General features: G+C 35.9%; 1 protein-coding gene across 13 annotated transcripts in view; it reads right to left on the bottom strand.

Annotated features, from left to right (window-relative positions):
- The window catches only part of LCLAT1 (lysocardiolipin acyltransferase 1), a 226,405-nt gene that overhangs the window by 165,120 nt on the left and 45,655 nt on the right, over positions 1-15,630 (bottom strand). Inside the window, exons 4-5 of one of the 13 annotated variants that reach the window (XM_031655039.1) lie at positions 11,137-11,265; positions 8,565-8,645 (exon numbers count right to left, since the gene is read on the bottom strand). The exons of the other annotated variants lie outside the window; for them this stretch is intronic. The gene's annotated coding sequence lies outside the window, so the exon portion shown is untranslated. The remainder of the gene's footprint in view (positions 1-8,564; positions 8,646-11,136; positions 11,266-15,630) is intronic. 13 annotated transcript variants of the gene reach the window in all.

The raw sequence follows: 15,630 nt of genomic DNA, 5'->3' as shown, positions 1-15,630 counted from the left end.
CCAGTCCATAAAATCCCTGGATCAGCCTCACAGCTGGCAACCCTCTTTCAGGTCCCCTCTCAGTTGTAGAGAGTTTTTCTCTTTCGCTTATTAAAACTTTTGCTCCAACCTCACCCTCGGTGTCCATGCTCCTTAATTTTCTTGGTCGTGAGACAAAGAACTCTGGGTAACACCTCAAACAAGACTGCTTCACCTAGACCATATAACTGGCAAGCAGCAGAGACAGGATTTAAACCTACATCCATTTAACTCCAAATCCTGAACTGTTTCCAATAAACAACTTTACATTTGTGTAGCACAAATTCCAGGCTATGAAAGAAAGGAGGACTCCATGGTGCAGGCAGAGAAAAATGCCATATATTGTTCAAAATAGTATCAGAGTGACAGTTATCTACTAATATGAATACCCTAAGTTACTGGCATCGCTGAAATGAGGTGATGAAGAGTATGGCTGACAATGCATTAAAAAATAAGAAGAAACAAAGTAACAAGAAGACCAACAAAGCTAAGCTCAGTTTAAATTAATGAGGCCTAGATTATGAATGTAAAGAAAGCTTTAAAAATAACTATTCAAAGAATCAACAATGAGAAATTGAATCACTAAACTTAAGCAAAAGCATTAAGTCCAAAAGTGAATGAGAAAAAAATTTGTCAGAGGCTGCTACAAATGAGTAAATTACAATTTATTTACAACAAAATTATTTACAAAAGAGTAAAATGTTTTTCAGATATTTAACAAAATGCTACAAAAATAGTTATTAACACATAGTCTACCATTCTTAATAAAAACTCAGTTTTTCTCTAAAAGATTTTTATCCTTGATTATACCTAGAATCCTGATAAAAAAGCAATTCAGTGTAAAGGTTAAAAAATATAAAAAGTTAAGCTACTTAAATTCCACATAACTAATAATTACAAAAGCAACATTCTAGAAGTTATTGGGGATGGCACTTCTCCAAGAAATTAAATGAGTTAGTGGGATTAAAGTAAAAAGGAACTGGTATTAGGGTTGCCTTGTATTGTGTTTACTCCAAGCACTTTGGTTTATATCAGAAAATGTGGAGTCTAGAGGATATATACAGGGCATCTTCCCTAAGTATCAGTTTTACTATATTTTGGAAAGAATACTTTTACCTTCATACACAAGCACATAAAGTAGATCACAAAAGTCTCATGAAACTTACAATCTAGCAGAGGAATCTAATTCCGAAATAAGTAAATAGTGACATTGTAATAAGGGCTATGAAAGCTATAACAAGAGTTGTATGCTCTTACAGGAAGGCCAGAAATAATAACAGTAGTAGAGCTAAAGTAGAGAAGTTTTGGTTTGGTTTTCAGCTTTTGTTTATGGGTTTATTGGGGGCTGCCTAGGTGGAGATAGGGCTGAAGAAAGCAGAGTGTGTATGGTATGCCACATCCCTGGTCGGGTAGGTGTTTGTTAGGTTCAAGGAACTGAAACGAGATTCAGATAAGCATTTTTAATAATAAAAAATAGGACCATAATATCTTTATAACTCTAGAGAGGGAGGATGCTAGGCTTAACATTAATCTATTGCATTTGCATATGACACATTACATAGAGTTTACAAATCACTTTCCATTACACTCTCATTTGACCTTTGCGGCAACCTACAAGACAGAAAAGGTAGGAATTTTACAAACAAAAAAATGGGTTTGTGCCCAAGTCATAAAGCCAGATAATGGAAGCACTGGAGGTATCGCTGATCCTACTGAACATCCTCTAGTTATCATACACGTGTCCACATGTCCACCACCTATACAATACCCGGAAGAAAGACCCCAAGAAACTCCACTAACTGAGAGGCTACTCTGTGCCAAGGACAGAATCAGAGGCAAAAGGTACATTGAGCTGGCCTTACCCTACAGGATTCCCGCAACCAACTAATTCAGAAAGAGGGATCCCAATATGGTTTGGGTCTGTGTCCTCACCCAAATCTCGTGTCAAATTCCAATCCCCAATGTTGGAAGAGGGGCCTGGTGGGAGGTGACTGGATCATGGAGACAGATTTTCCCCTTGCTGTTCTCATAATAATAAGTTCTCATGATATCTCATTGTTTATAAAAATGTGTAGCACTTCCCCCTTTCTCTCTCTTCCTCCTGCTCCGGTCATGTAAGACAATCCAGCTTCCCCTTTGCCTTCTGCCAAGATTGTTAAGTTTTCTGAGACGCCCCCAGCCACGCTTCCTGTACAGCCTGTGGCACCATGAGCCAATTAAACCTCTTTTCTTTATAAATTACCCAGTCTCAGATAGTTCTTCACAGCAATGCAAGAACAGACTAATACAGACCCCAATATATTATGTGTATCTCCACAGCAAAGAAGTCAAGAATAATACATAACCACCTATCTCATCAAAAAACAAAAAATGTTTTCATGTAAATCTTTAGAAAAACCATGAGGCAAAGAAGTTTGATACCTACTGACTGCTTAGACTTATACTCCAGGACTCACACTCTACAACAATCACACCTGTGTAATCCATCCAACACCCTCTCCTCTGTCCTTTCACCCCCACCCTTACTTTCTTTACCTATGAAATGAGAAGATTGGGGCTCCATTGGTGGTTCTCAACAAAATGGCACTACCCATCTAAGAGCATTTTGGAATCTGTTGGTGATTTTTCTTTCCTTTTTTTTTTTTTTTTTAACTTCTAGCATAATCATACCTTATATTGCATTTTAAATTACATTCCTTTCATTTTTCCTTTATATTGCAATTAGAGAATTATTACTATATTGATTCTTTTTTTTATGGGGTAAAAATTTTCATTAGGAATTTCATTTCAGGACACTGAGAGTATTAGAGTATTAGTAAGGAGAGTATTAGAAATATTTAATATGAAAGGGGGCTATGGATTAGACAGAATTAAACATTAACAGACTAGATGGTCTTGAAGGTTCTTTCCAGTTCTATAATTTACTGATTTTATGAATATTTTGAGCACAAATAATGAGACAAAGAACACTGATAAAGAGAGTGTACATAATGATTTGTGGGCAAGAACAAAAAATCCTAAATCTGCTTCTGCACTTGATTAAATAATTAAATTTGTAGGAAAGCAATTACATCTTACTGCCTAAAATATTACATAGCAGAATACTATGTACTTTACTTTTAAGAAAAGATTAAAATGTCAAAAGCAAAATGATCTTATAATAGGAACTGACAAACCCAAGTTCAAAAGGAAGTTCTGGGATTGGCAAAGATTCAGCCCATATGTCCCAATGATCAATTTAAAAAAAAAAAAAATCACACTTCATGGAATGGTTATATTGTGAACCAAACCTGGAATCATTAAGATAAACATATAGATTTAATATACTTCCCTCCACCCCCAAACAGAGAAATTGGTGATACATTTCACAAAAAATATCAAAAATGATTAAAACAGAAAGATGAAGCTTTGAGGATCAACTGATCAATTTTTCCATGGGAAGAGCAGGGGAGAGAATACAGAAATTAAGAAGACATGGCACCCCTTGAGCAAGCCAACATTCCAAAGCTACTGCAGATTTTTTTTTTTTTTTTCAAAAAAATAAATAAATAAAAGAAGGCACCCCCCATACACACACTTACATATATGTATGTATACTTATATTTACAGGTTTATATTTTTGGATATCATAACACTTAATAATCATAACCTTTCAAGGCAGATATTACTGTCCACTTTCACTTAGGAACAATATGAGGTTAAAAGACAATACAGGGATTTCCAGCTATCAGGACCATGTGAAACAAGTCTTTCAAAAATAAGCCTAAAAGCCTCTGAAGAAAAAAGCTGTCGAAATTTACACAAACTTGACTCTGTAGAAGAGTTCTGCTAAACTTCACCCACTGACTTAATATTATATATTAAACTATTTTGGTTTTGGTTTTGGTCTTTTTGTTTTTTGGTTTTAAGACAGGGTCTCGCTCTGTCGCCCAGGCTGGAGTGCAGTGGCGCAATCATAGCTCACTGCAACCTCAAACTCCTGGACTCCAGTGATCCTCCTGCCTCATCATCCTGAACAGCTGTGACAACAGGCACACACCATCATAACCTGGCCAATTTTTTTTTTATTTTTCTATTTATTTATTTTTAATTACTTAGTTGGTTATTGAGTTATTGGACTGACTGATTGCAGAGATGGGAGGATCTCACTATGTTGACCAGGCTGGTCTTGAACGCCTGGCCTCAAGAGATCCTACCACCTCGGCCTCTCAAAGTGCTGGGTTATAGGCATGAGCCACTTTGCCCAGTCAAAACTACTTTTTAAATAACTAATGCCTCTATGTACTAAGAACTTCCATGACCATTACCTAATTTGATATTTCAACATTTTATCTTAGTTGGTATCATATTTAAGATATTCATCTGATTTGACAGCCCCCATTATTCTAGTCCATAAAGGAAGAAGAAAAAAGATCAGTGGTACCAGGGGTTAGGGAGAGAATGTGACAATAAAGGGATAGCACAAGGAGTTTTCTAGAGCGACAGAACTGTTCTGTATCTTGACTAGAGTTGGGGGTTACACAACTACACATATATTAACATTTACTGATGTATGTCAAAAGAAAAAAAAGTCAGTTAAAAAAATTTAACTGCACTTCTTTAACAGCATGATCTAGAACATACTTGGTATGAGAATATTCCTCCTGGACTTCATTTGCTTTCAATGCCACAGTTTTTAGCTCATGAAATAAAATGACTTTGTAGAAATACTTCAGTCCTTTGATTGTTCAGTTTTTTATGTACGTTCTCATGAAACAGTTGCCAATTTATTTTTTAAAACATCACTAAGTTCTATTGATATATCAACATTTTAAAAATCCAAGTTATAACAAAGTCAGACTTCACAAAAGTTACTGCCTTCTAAATTTCCTTGAGCTCCACTATATGAAAGTCTGTATTAAATAATAAGAAAGTCTATTTTAACTCTCTGCTCACAACCATTTCAATCTTAGGAGGAAGGGAGACAAAATTTACTGAGTATCTACCTCCACGTGTGTGCCAGACATCACTGCAACTGTCTTGCTTCACTAGACAATCTCACCACCCCTGGGAGGGTGGTGCCTTTCCAGTTTTACAAACAAAAAACATGGGGTTCAGTAGGTTAAACAATGTAGCCCACGGGTCTGGGCTAATAAGGTAGTGGTGCCAAAATAAGCCAGAGCTTTTTAAAAAAGAGCTAATTTTAATGTGCCCCAAAAATAAGGGGATAAATTTACAGTATGTGGAAATGTATAAATGAAATTCACAGTCAGTGCAAAATACTGATTTGTCATCTCTAAAAATAGACAACTGTCAAGTTATTTGCTATGTGATAAAAATTCTTCCAACCAAGAAATCTGAGATTATGCTAACAAGTCAATTTCATGCACTAGATTTTACTAGTAACAAAGAAAGCAAGCTCTTCAGTATTGCTTATTACCAAGAACTAAAAATATCTAGCATTTTAGGTCAAGAACATAACTTATTAGTGATGTTCATCACATAAGCAGTAACTCAAGGAAAAAGTATCCTATACCCAAAGGGTTTTTTTTTTTTTTTCTTTTCTGTTTTTCTGCCCCCAACTCTTAACTTCTTAAGGAGTCCAAACTCCTACTGTTAAAATTCAAGGTCTTCTACAGCCTGGCCCCAAGTTAATTTTTGAAATTTCCTCTAACTATTCAGCTTCTTAACGCTATACTCAAGCCACAGCTGAATTCTTTCTATTGCCCAAGCTCAATTTATACCTCATGTCTAAGCATCTGCTCATATACCCGCTTTACTCCTCTTAAGGAAATTCAACCCCATCCTGCAAGACCAGCTCAATTCTCTCTTCCTACAGTAACCCTACCCAAACCATCAGTTCAAAAAAGTCTCCTTCTTTCCCTAGAAGTATAAGACTTATCTATTCATAACGTACATAGTGTTATTGTGTAAAACTGATATTTATCTCACTTTTTTTCATGTATGTCTTATTTCTACACGTCAGAGACCTGTTACATCTATTCTTGTATGATCCTTACCTACTGGGTAGCCAGAAAATGTGTATTTTTTAAAATTTTAGGTTACAAGTTAAATAAGATGGTACTTAAATATATGTATTGATACATATGATATATAAATGCCTAAAGTATGCTCAACCTAGACATGGCATTACAGTTTCCCTTTAGGAATAAAACCATTTAAAACACACATTTTTTATCTTTTTTGCAATTAAAGGTTCTAAGCAGAGTAAATCCAACAGCAAATTCCTATATTCCCTTTTCTTATCACTAATTTAAATTATTATTTGGCCATGTACATTTCTCCCAGAAAGTACAGTTACACCATCTACATATAACATACAAAAGTTGTGGAGTACTACCACAAATGCAATTAATAGGCTAAAATTAAGGCATAAACAACCAGCCTTAGAAGTGGTAGCTACAAATAAATATTCACTCTTGGGAAATTAAAAATAAATCTACAAGCAAAATATAAATACAAGCTGGTACTAAGGCCATCTGCTAAGCTTTTAAATTCTAGTGGGTTATCTATGCACATACTACCATATGAAATAATGAGAGTCAGAAATACAGTAAATCATAAGGTCACCTAGTTTAATAAGGCAATACAACACAATGGTTGACAGCACAGGTTCTGGAGGCAAACTATACAGACCCTGTCTAACTCCATTACTCACTCCACTAACAATGTAGCCTTAAAAGCAAGTTAACAACCTCACTGTGCCTCCATGAGTAATAACAGTACCTACCTCAGGATAAGTATTGAGTTAATATATGTAAAGTGCTTAGAAGAGTGGCTGGTATATGGTAAGTGCTCAATAAATATACTACTGAATTACACATGGCACTAATATATTTACTGTTTCAATTAATATATTTTATCAAACATATACTTTTATCCATGGCCAATATATTTACAGATGTACTTGGGTTTACCAGATACATACTATCTTCTATTTCACCAGATGAGTTTCCTTCCCATATAAACTATACCTTCTTTCTCATTTAGGACTTTCTACAATAGCAATATCCAACAGAAATATAATCTAAGCCACAACCGTAATTTTAATTCTTCTAGTTGCTACGTTTTTAAAAAGTATATAATATATTTAACCTAGTATGTCTAAAATGTTATCATTTCAACATGTAATCAATCCAAAATAAATTAACAAGACACTGTACATTTATTTTTTCATACTAAGTCTTTGAAATCTGGTGTGTATTTTACACTTACAACATATCTCAATTTGACTAGCCACATCACAAATAGTCAGTGCTATGTATTAGTCTAGTAGATGCCATATTGGACAGTGCTGCTTAATATACTTCTGCACATAGGTGTGTATATTGCATACTGATGACTACAAAAGTAAATATTCCATGCTGTATTAAATTTGTTGAAAACAAGTAACAATTTGGTATTATAATTCAAAATCTTAGACTTTTCAAACAGGAAGCATTTAAAGTACCTAGTTTCTCAAAACTCTACTTTACAGATGAAGAAACCCAGAGAAGTAAAATAATTTAGTGTATTATAAGGGTTACCAGGAAAATTTCCTTTTTTGAGTCCTAAGTCTTCCTACAATCAAACTCCTCTTCAAAATCAGGGTAGCCCTGGGCCAGGCACGGTGGCTCGCACCTATAATCCCAGCACTTTGGGAGGCCGAGGCAGGCAGATCACGAGGTCAGGAGATCGAGACCATCCTGGCTAACATGGTGAAACCCCATCTCTACTAAAAAAAATACAAAAAATGAGCTGGGCCTGGTGGCACGCACCTGTAGTCCCAGCTACTTGGGAGGCTGAGGCAGGACAATCACTTGAACTCAGGAGGTGGAGCTTGCAGTGAGCCGAGACGGCGCCACTGCACTCCAGCCTGGGCGACAGAGTGAGACTCCACCTCAAAAAAAAAAAAAAAAAATCAGGGTAGCCCCTAAATTAGCTAAGACTGTGGTCAGACTATCCAGGTTTGAAGCCTAGCTTGGCCACTTAATAAGTGAAATTTCCAACCTGTTACTTCCTCAGTTGTAAAAAATAGGGGTGATAATAGCAGTACCTACACATCAAAGGGTTGTGAAAATCAGATGAGTTAATACATATAAAGTATTTGGAACAGCAACTGGTGCAGAGTACACATATTGAGTAAATGCTGGTTATTATTAGTTATTAAAAGGAGGCTGGTATAGCTAGATTAAGACACATCAGTTTGGATGTAGACACAAATGCTTCACGTGAAGTTTAAGAGAGTGACCAGTTTTTTGCATGTTTTAAGTGCAATGGTGGGTTGCTTGTACAGAAGCAACTAGAGTCCTCACTGGCTCTCTTCAGGATGGGGTGGGGCCACAGAGCACGCCCTGATCCCTGCCTTACACAGACCTCTTAGCAGAATTACCCTTTCTTCCTTGACCAGATGGGACAGAATAGGCTCTTTCCCCACCTTGTCTTGCCTATGTAGTAAGAAACCGTGAAGAAGTTGTACTTCTTGGAGTGGAAATTCCTCCCTTTCTTCCCCACTGAGTCTAGGAAGGTAAAGAAGATAACATTAAATATGCTTTCACTGTACTCACATGTTGAGAACCGTATTCTCCAAGCCCACTCACTTGTGTGGTACAAAGGTGGAAAGGGGAATGCTGCTATCAGAACTATATCTGAAATACAAAATGTCTTTAATAAGATTAAGATACTTGCCAGGGTCACATTGTAGCAGATCTAGGGCTAGATCTATAGTCTAAGTCACATGTTCTCAACTGTAAACCAGGATGAGGTCATATGCTAACATATCAGTACAATGGAAAACTGATCCTGGGCCAAAAAATGATTACAGATTGAGAGGAAATGATTTGATGTTAGATACAAAGTTCGAGTCCATAATTTTAACATTGTAATAGGATCTGAAGAATCTCCTTATGGTCAAGGTGACTGCCTTTGGGGAGCATCATTTGTTAATTCCTTATGGAAATATAGTAATGATATTGGAAACAGACACTGAGGACAGAATTCAGGATTGCTGAGAACCTAACACGAGCTTTGCACTGACTTGTTACACAACTCTGCACTCCAAGACTCTTTCTAGCTCTACAATTCTCAGCGTCTAGGGAAAGGGGTCTAAATTAATGCAGCCTAGGTGGCTGGAATCTGGAATGTGGGAGTTACTGAGTGCTAAAACTTATTTCCAGAGGAAAAAATGAAAGATAGTATCTAAGAGTCAGAATCTGAAAAAGCAAGAGTCAGGGACAACCAAGCTGTTTTCAATATAAACCATTAAAAGAAAAGAGAAAGTAAGGACAGTTCCAAGGTTGGTGCCATCAGGCAATTGCCATGTTGGTGAGGGATGTGGCTGCAAAGTCAGCACAATCTCAATCTGAAATCAGTCATTACTGAGCATGAAGCCAACATTACCCTTTTTCTCCAAGTTATAAATGTATGATAATAATCTACTGTTACTTTAGCAGCAAACTATGAAGATTGCACATACATGACCAAATTTTAGTGTTGGAAATTTTAAAACCTTACAGCCAAAGTAATCTGATACAAATTTACTAATATTCCTAATGATTGCTGTGATTCACGGTCTCTAGACCTAACTGGAAAAAAATTCATGTGATTCACTGTGGTAACTACAACTACTACAAAGCCAAACACTCTAAAAAGAGCAGTAAGGAAACCAGAGTTTTTCCCTGGGTTGATGCTGAAGACCTCTAAAGCTTTGATGGTTTTTCTTTTTAACAGCTTTATTAAGATATAATTCACATACCATAAAATCTACACATTTAAAGTGTACAACTCCATGATTTTTGGTATATTCAGAGTAGTGAAATAATCACAATTTTAGAACACTTGCATCACTCTCACCCTGGGTTAAGGAGTGCTTGTGGTCTGCTCTCCTTAACAGCTCTTTCTCCAGGTAGCCACATGGTTTCTATTCACCTGGTTCAGCACTTAGCCCAAGAGTCACTCCCTCAGACAGGACTTTGCTGACTGTACAACTTAAATTATAACACCAGCGTCATGTAACACACTTCAACTCCACCTAACACATCTCATCCTCATTTAACACACTTCAAGCACCACTCATATTGCTGTCCACTCACCCTAAATCTCTATTTTTCTTAGGACTGGTTGTATTTAGCATTTCAAATGTTTTACTTATTTTCTGTTAACTCTGAAAGGCAGATTTTTGTTTGTTTTATTAACTGCTATACTCCCTGGGGCCTAAAACATGACACATTGTAAAAGTTTAATGTTTACGGCCGGGCGCGGTGGCTCAACCCTGTAATCCCAGCACTTTGGGAGGCCGAGGCGGGTGGATCACGAGGTCAGAAGATCGAGACCATCCTGGCTAACATGGTGAAACCCTGTCTCTACTAAAAATACAAAAAACTAGCCGGGCGTGGTGGCGGGCGCCTGTAGTCCCAGCTACTCAGAGGCTGAGGCAGGAGAATGGCGTAAACCCGGGAGGCGGAGCTTGCAGTGAGCCGAGATCGCGCCACTGCACTCCAGCCTGGGTGACACAGCGAGACTCCGTCTCAAAAAAAAAAAAAAAAAAAAAAAAAAAAAAAAAAAGTTTAATGTTTACAGAAGGGAAAAAGGGAGAGAGAGGAAAGAAGGAAATGGCTACCCTACTACAAATGTCATTATTTTATGTCTGTTTCAATTTATTAAATTATGGATTTTCTATATCATTTTTCTCCTTTATAATCAAGGACAACTAATCAGAGAAAACTAAAATAAATGAAGGTCACTGAACTTAACACCATTGCAGACTCCAGTATCTATGCTTTAAAGATTTGTTCTCAACTTTGCCTTCTTTCAAGTCTTTACTGAGTGTCTTAGCTGGGTTCCATGGGAAACACAAAAGAATTGTAAAGCAAAGTCACTTTCTTCCAAAGGCCTACCATCTATGTGAGCAAGACATGTATAAATTAAATGCATACCATCTTCCTTTCTGCCTTTGTTTTCGGTTCTTAAAAATGTGAATTAAAAGTAACTAGTAAATATCATAGAATTTTAGGAGAAAAAATAATCTACGTGAACTAGCATGGTCAGGAACTACCTCCTAGAGAAAGTAGGTTATTATAGTAGGTGGAACTGAAGTAGCAAATAGCACCAAACACATTATGGCTTAACAAAGTAATTTACCTCTTGCATATGTAATAATCACAGGGTGGAGGAGGAAGGCTCACATTGGTGGGGCAACTCTCTTACATAGTCATTCAGAGACCTAGGCTGCTTGCACTGTGGCTCTGCACTTCCATGGTTTCACATCACCTAGCAAAAAAGGAAAGAATGTGGAGGAACACTACATATCATTTTCCACTCACATTCCATTGGCTAGAACTCAGTCACAAGGAAAACAAGAGCTAGCTAGCTCCAGGTTCAGGATGAAGAGAACAAATTCTAGTAGGAATTTGGTAGTCTCTGCCACTGGAGGATTTGAAATGAACAATGGAGGATGGGTGGCACATAACTGGGAAGGAGGGAACCACATGAACAAAAACAAGCAAATCAAAGCTAAGTAACAGTACACTGGAAGAGTGAGGACAAGTCTGGCTGTATTCTGGGGAGCAGCGAGAGAAGAGTAAGGGTGGTTAGTTCAGTGGTTCTCAAACGCTAAACTTAAAACCAATCCCCAATATATGTCAAATTTTCTACCATTCTACAATGAAATGAGAATAAATACAAGTTCATATCTTGTTAATAAAGCTGAATTTTATAATTCAACTTCTGTAAGATATATAATGTGATAACAATATAAAAATTTCATGCTGTAAGTTTTTATACTAAAAAAAATTTTTAACAGGTCAGTTAAGGCTGTCAAAAGTTCTTTCTAAGATAATGCTCTTTCCTGACTATAACAAAGTCAGTCTTTATGCCATAGGCAATGAGGATTTACCGTCACTTTCCAGTTTATCATGTATTTTTAGTGGTTTAATATTTTCTAACAAGCCTGTATTGCTTTGGAAATTAGAAAAGATTTATTCCTAAAAGCTGTAAGGGTTTAAATATACAAAACAAGAGTTATCTGGGAGTGAGCAGAAAGGCTTACCAGACCACACATATAAACTATACTCAAAATACATGCTGAAAAGGTAGAAAGGTATCTGACTCTTCTGAACCCAATTTCAAACTATTCTATAAACATATAACATATATGACAAATACTAAGCCAAAAAGGGAGTTTAAGAAAGTAGTAAATTAGCATGCTAAGAACAATCTGCAATAGCATTAATCCAGATGTTCCTATAGCATCAATCAAAAGTTCCATTCCTAAATGAACTACTTTTCACTAAAAATGGCATTATCTACTATTTTCCTATTTACTACAGGTTACATAGGAAAATGTTTAGTTAACATTAAATATAGCAATGAAGAAAGTAAAGTGCTCTTTTTGCTAGGGAAATTCAAATGTCATCATTCAACCGTGAGATAAAAATAAATTTTATTTGGAATGAAAGTGTTAAACTTTAATCTTAAAAAAAGTGAACACTTAAGAGGAACTATTTATGACAATGGAAATGTGAATTTATTAAAGAAAGAAAGTTATTTCCTAACCTCTAATAAAATAATAGTTCTATAAAAAATCACTTCTTCAACCTTTCTTCCTTACATATCACTAATGGCAAGTATTGAAAAAGATGGCACTGCACATGACACCTCCTTAAAAATAGAGAAAAAAGCTGTCCAAAAAATTAAAATGGTACAAATTCCATTAACTGAAAGTCTAGTGTAGTGCTTCATTACGTTCCAAACACATCATGTAAATGTTAGCCATATATCTTTCCAGTCAAGTTAGAACTATTCAGCTAAGGGGGAACCAAACCAAATGAAGCCGACCATGCATGGAAAACATCTGCTGATAATTTCTAAAGTTAATGGTTTCTAATAGTAGTATATATCTCTTATCACAATGCTTTCCATGGAAAATACGCAATTATTCACTGGTGAAAGATCACACTAAGTGACTTGTTAATATTACAAAAACCAGTAGTGGTACCATATAGCAGTCTGTTCATGTTTGGATAATTTAATTAGTCAGGGTTTAATAAACTTTCTGCTTAAGTGAGTTACTGTTTTTAAAAAATCTAACATACATATACCATACCACACCATAGTAAAAGATGTGCAAAGTTATTTCTACAAACAGAATTTTAGGTCACTGAAATTCAATTTAAAACACATATGGAAAAATGAAATATTTAATAAATAGTTCAACTTAATTATTTTAAAATGAAATCACTTTTTTTAAACTGTCAAATATGTTACTAAATGTTACACTCTCAAATGTACACACAGTTAAACACTCTGATCATAATAGTTCTAGTCATATTAAAATTTGATGGCTAACATTTATACAATGTGTGGCCAAGCTTTCCTCTAAGCTCTGGACAAAGAAACAGAAACTAGATCTGCATTAGAGATTTTATTCTGCACAACACAGTTCTTGCCCACAGTACTTTCCTAGCGCTATTATCTTAAAATTACAATAAAATAATATTGGTTAATGGCAAAGCCAGGAAGTTATAATGAAACTGAGAAGACCCTAAAAGTTTAAAAGTCTCAAAACTAGAATCACATTATACAATGAGTAAATACATTAAAAAATAATAATAATAATGCCAGAATTATTTCCAAAAGAGCCCTGTGGCTTTCAAAATGACTGATTTGGGAAGGCCACAATACTTACTCCCACAATGCTGTCACTGCTTACAGTATTTTTAGAACTCCTTTATGGGAAATCCCTGCAGAACTTTTAGCACATTCTATTAATTATCCTCAATGAATGGTAACAAATCTCCAAACTCTGAAAGCGAATTTGAGTTTTTGAAGCAATTAAAGAGTCTCATGGGGCCTAATACAGAGAATATGATGGATCAGCAAGCAGGGCCACTTATATTTGGTCCGAAATGAGATGTAAACATGAGTAATAGACTAATTTTCCTAGGAGGCCTCCTGGGAAGACAAAACCTCTAAGGTGACTGCTCTGAAGCCCATTTCTCACCTAGATATCAATGTAACTCAATTTCACAAATAACCGGCATCCAGTTCAACATTCCCATTTTACTAACGAGAAAATGAAGTTTCTAAAAAGGTAAAAGAAATTTCCCCAAATCACCAAACTATTTAGTGGCAAACTGGGGCCTAAAAGTCAGGTCTCCTAATTCCTATTCAGTACTCGTTCCCATTCACTATGTTGCCCATAAAATTTAAGGCTTGAGAATAAAGCAGAATTGCTTTTAAAATCCATTAGGAATTTTAGTTTTAAATTCAAGTTAAGACAACTGGAAATGGATATGGTAGGTCTAGACCCTAAACTGGGTCTGGTTTGCAATGCCAGAGCTCTTATAGCTCAACCAAAATGTAAGAAAGTGGGTTTGCTTATGCAGACATTAAAACAAAATTAAAGATGAGTTTTCATCATCACTAGTAGCATTTGTTGAGCATTCACTATGCCAGACACTTTGCCAGGCTCTTTTGCTTGCAGTGCTTCATTAAATCCTCAGAACAACCCTATGGAGGTAGACACATTATACCCTCACTTTAAAGATAAAGACAGTAGGTCTACTAAGGTTAAATCATATAATCAGAGTTACAAAGTGTGGCAGGTTGTATTTTCTAAAGATGGTTATAAAAATACATTCTTTTTCTTAATAAACTTATTTACTTTAGAGTAGTTTTTAATTTTATTTCATTTTATTTTTATAGAGACAGGGTCTCCCTATGTTGCCTAAGCTGGTCTCGAACTCCTGGGCTCAAGTGATCCCCCCAACCTCAGCCTCCTGAAGTGCTGGGATTACAGGTGTGAGCCACTGTGCCTGGCCTAGAGTAGTTTTAAAATTGTGATGATAGGACAGAATTTCCATATACTCTATACTTAGTTTCCCCTAATATTAATGTCTTATATTAGTAGATACATTTGTCACAACTAATGAAGCAATATTATATTTGTATTAACTAAAGTCCAAATTTATCTAAATTTCCTTAGCTTTTATCTAATGTTATTCTGCACCAGGGTCCCATTAGAATACCACATTACATTTAGCCATCATGTCTCCCGTGGCTCCTCTTGGCTATGACAGTTTCTCTGACTTTCCTTGCTTCTGATGATCTAAGATTCTAAAAAGCTGAGACCGGTCCCCAAGTGTATCTTACACCAGAGAGGGTGCTTCTTAACCATACTACTAAATAATTTCCTGTAATCCAAATTGCTTGTCCTTAGGTTTGTTTTTTGTTTTTTGGTGTTTTTTTTTTAATAGGGACAGGATTTCACGATGTTGACCAGGCTGCTCTTAATCGAACTCCTAGCCTCAAGCAATTCTCCTGCCTCAGCCTCCCAAATCACTGGGCCTAAATTGGCAGACATATCACATTTGGAAAGTAGATCCTACAGCAATGCTTTTTCTTCCAGTAACTACATTACTACATAGTATATTCAAAAGAATATATGAATGAGCTATCATGGCATATAAGACTATGTGGCTTCAAAATATAAGTAACATCATTCTCGGTGACAAGACCAAGCAAGTTATGTATTAATATTTTTTAATAGCCATACATTCTTTCCACACAGTTTTGGAAAGATATACACTAGAGATTTTTAAAAATATTCAAATAATTCCTGCTTTCATTTAATGG

This window comes from Papio anubis, chromosome 14 (assembly GCF_008728515.1).
Source record: "Papio anubis isolate 15944 chromosome 14, Panubis1.0, whole genome shotgun sequence".
Lineage (NCBI taxonomy): Eukaryota > Metazoa > Chordata > Mammalia > Primates > Cercopithecidae > Papio > Papio anubis.
This window is presented reverse-complemented; position numbering and strand designations above follow the sequence as displayed.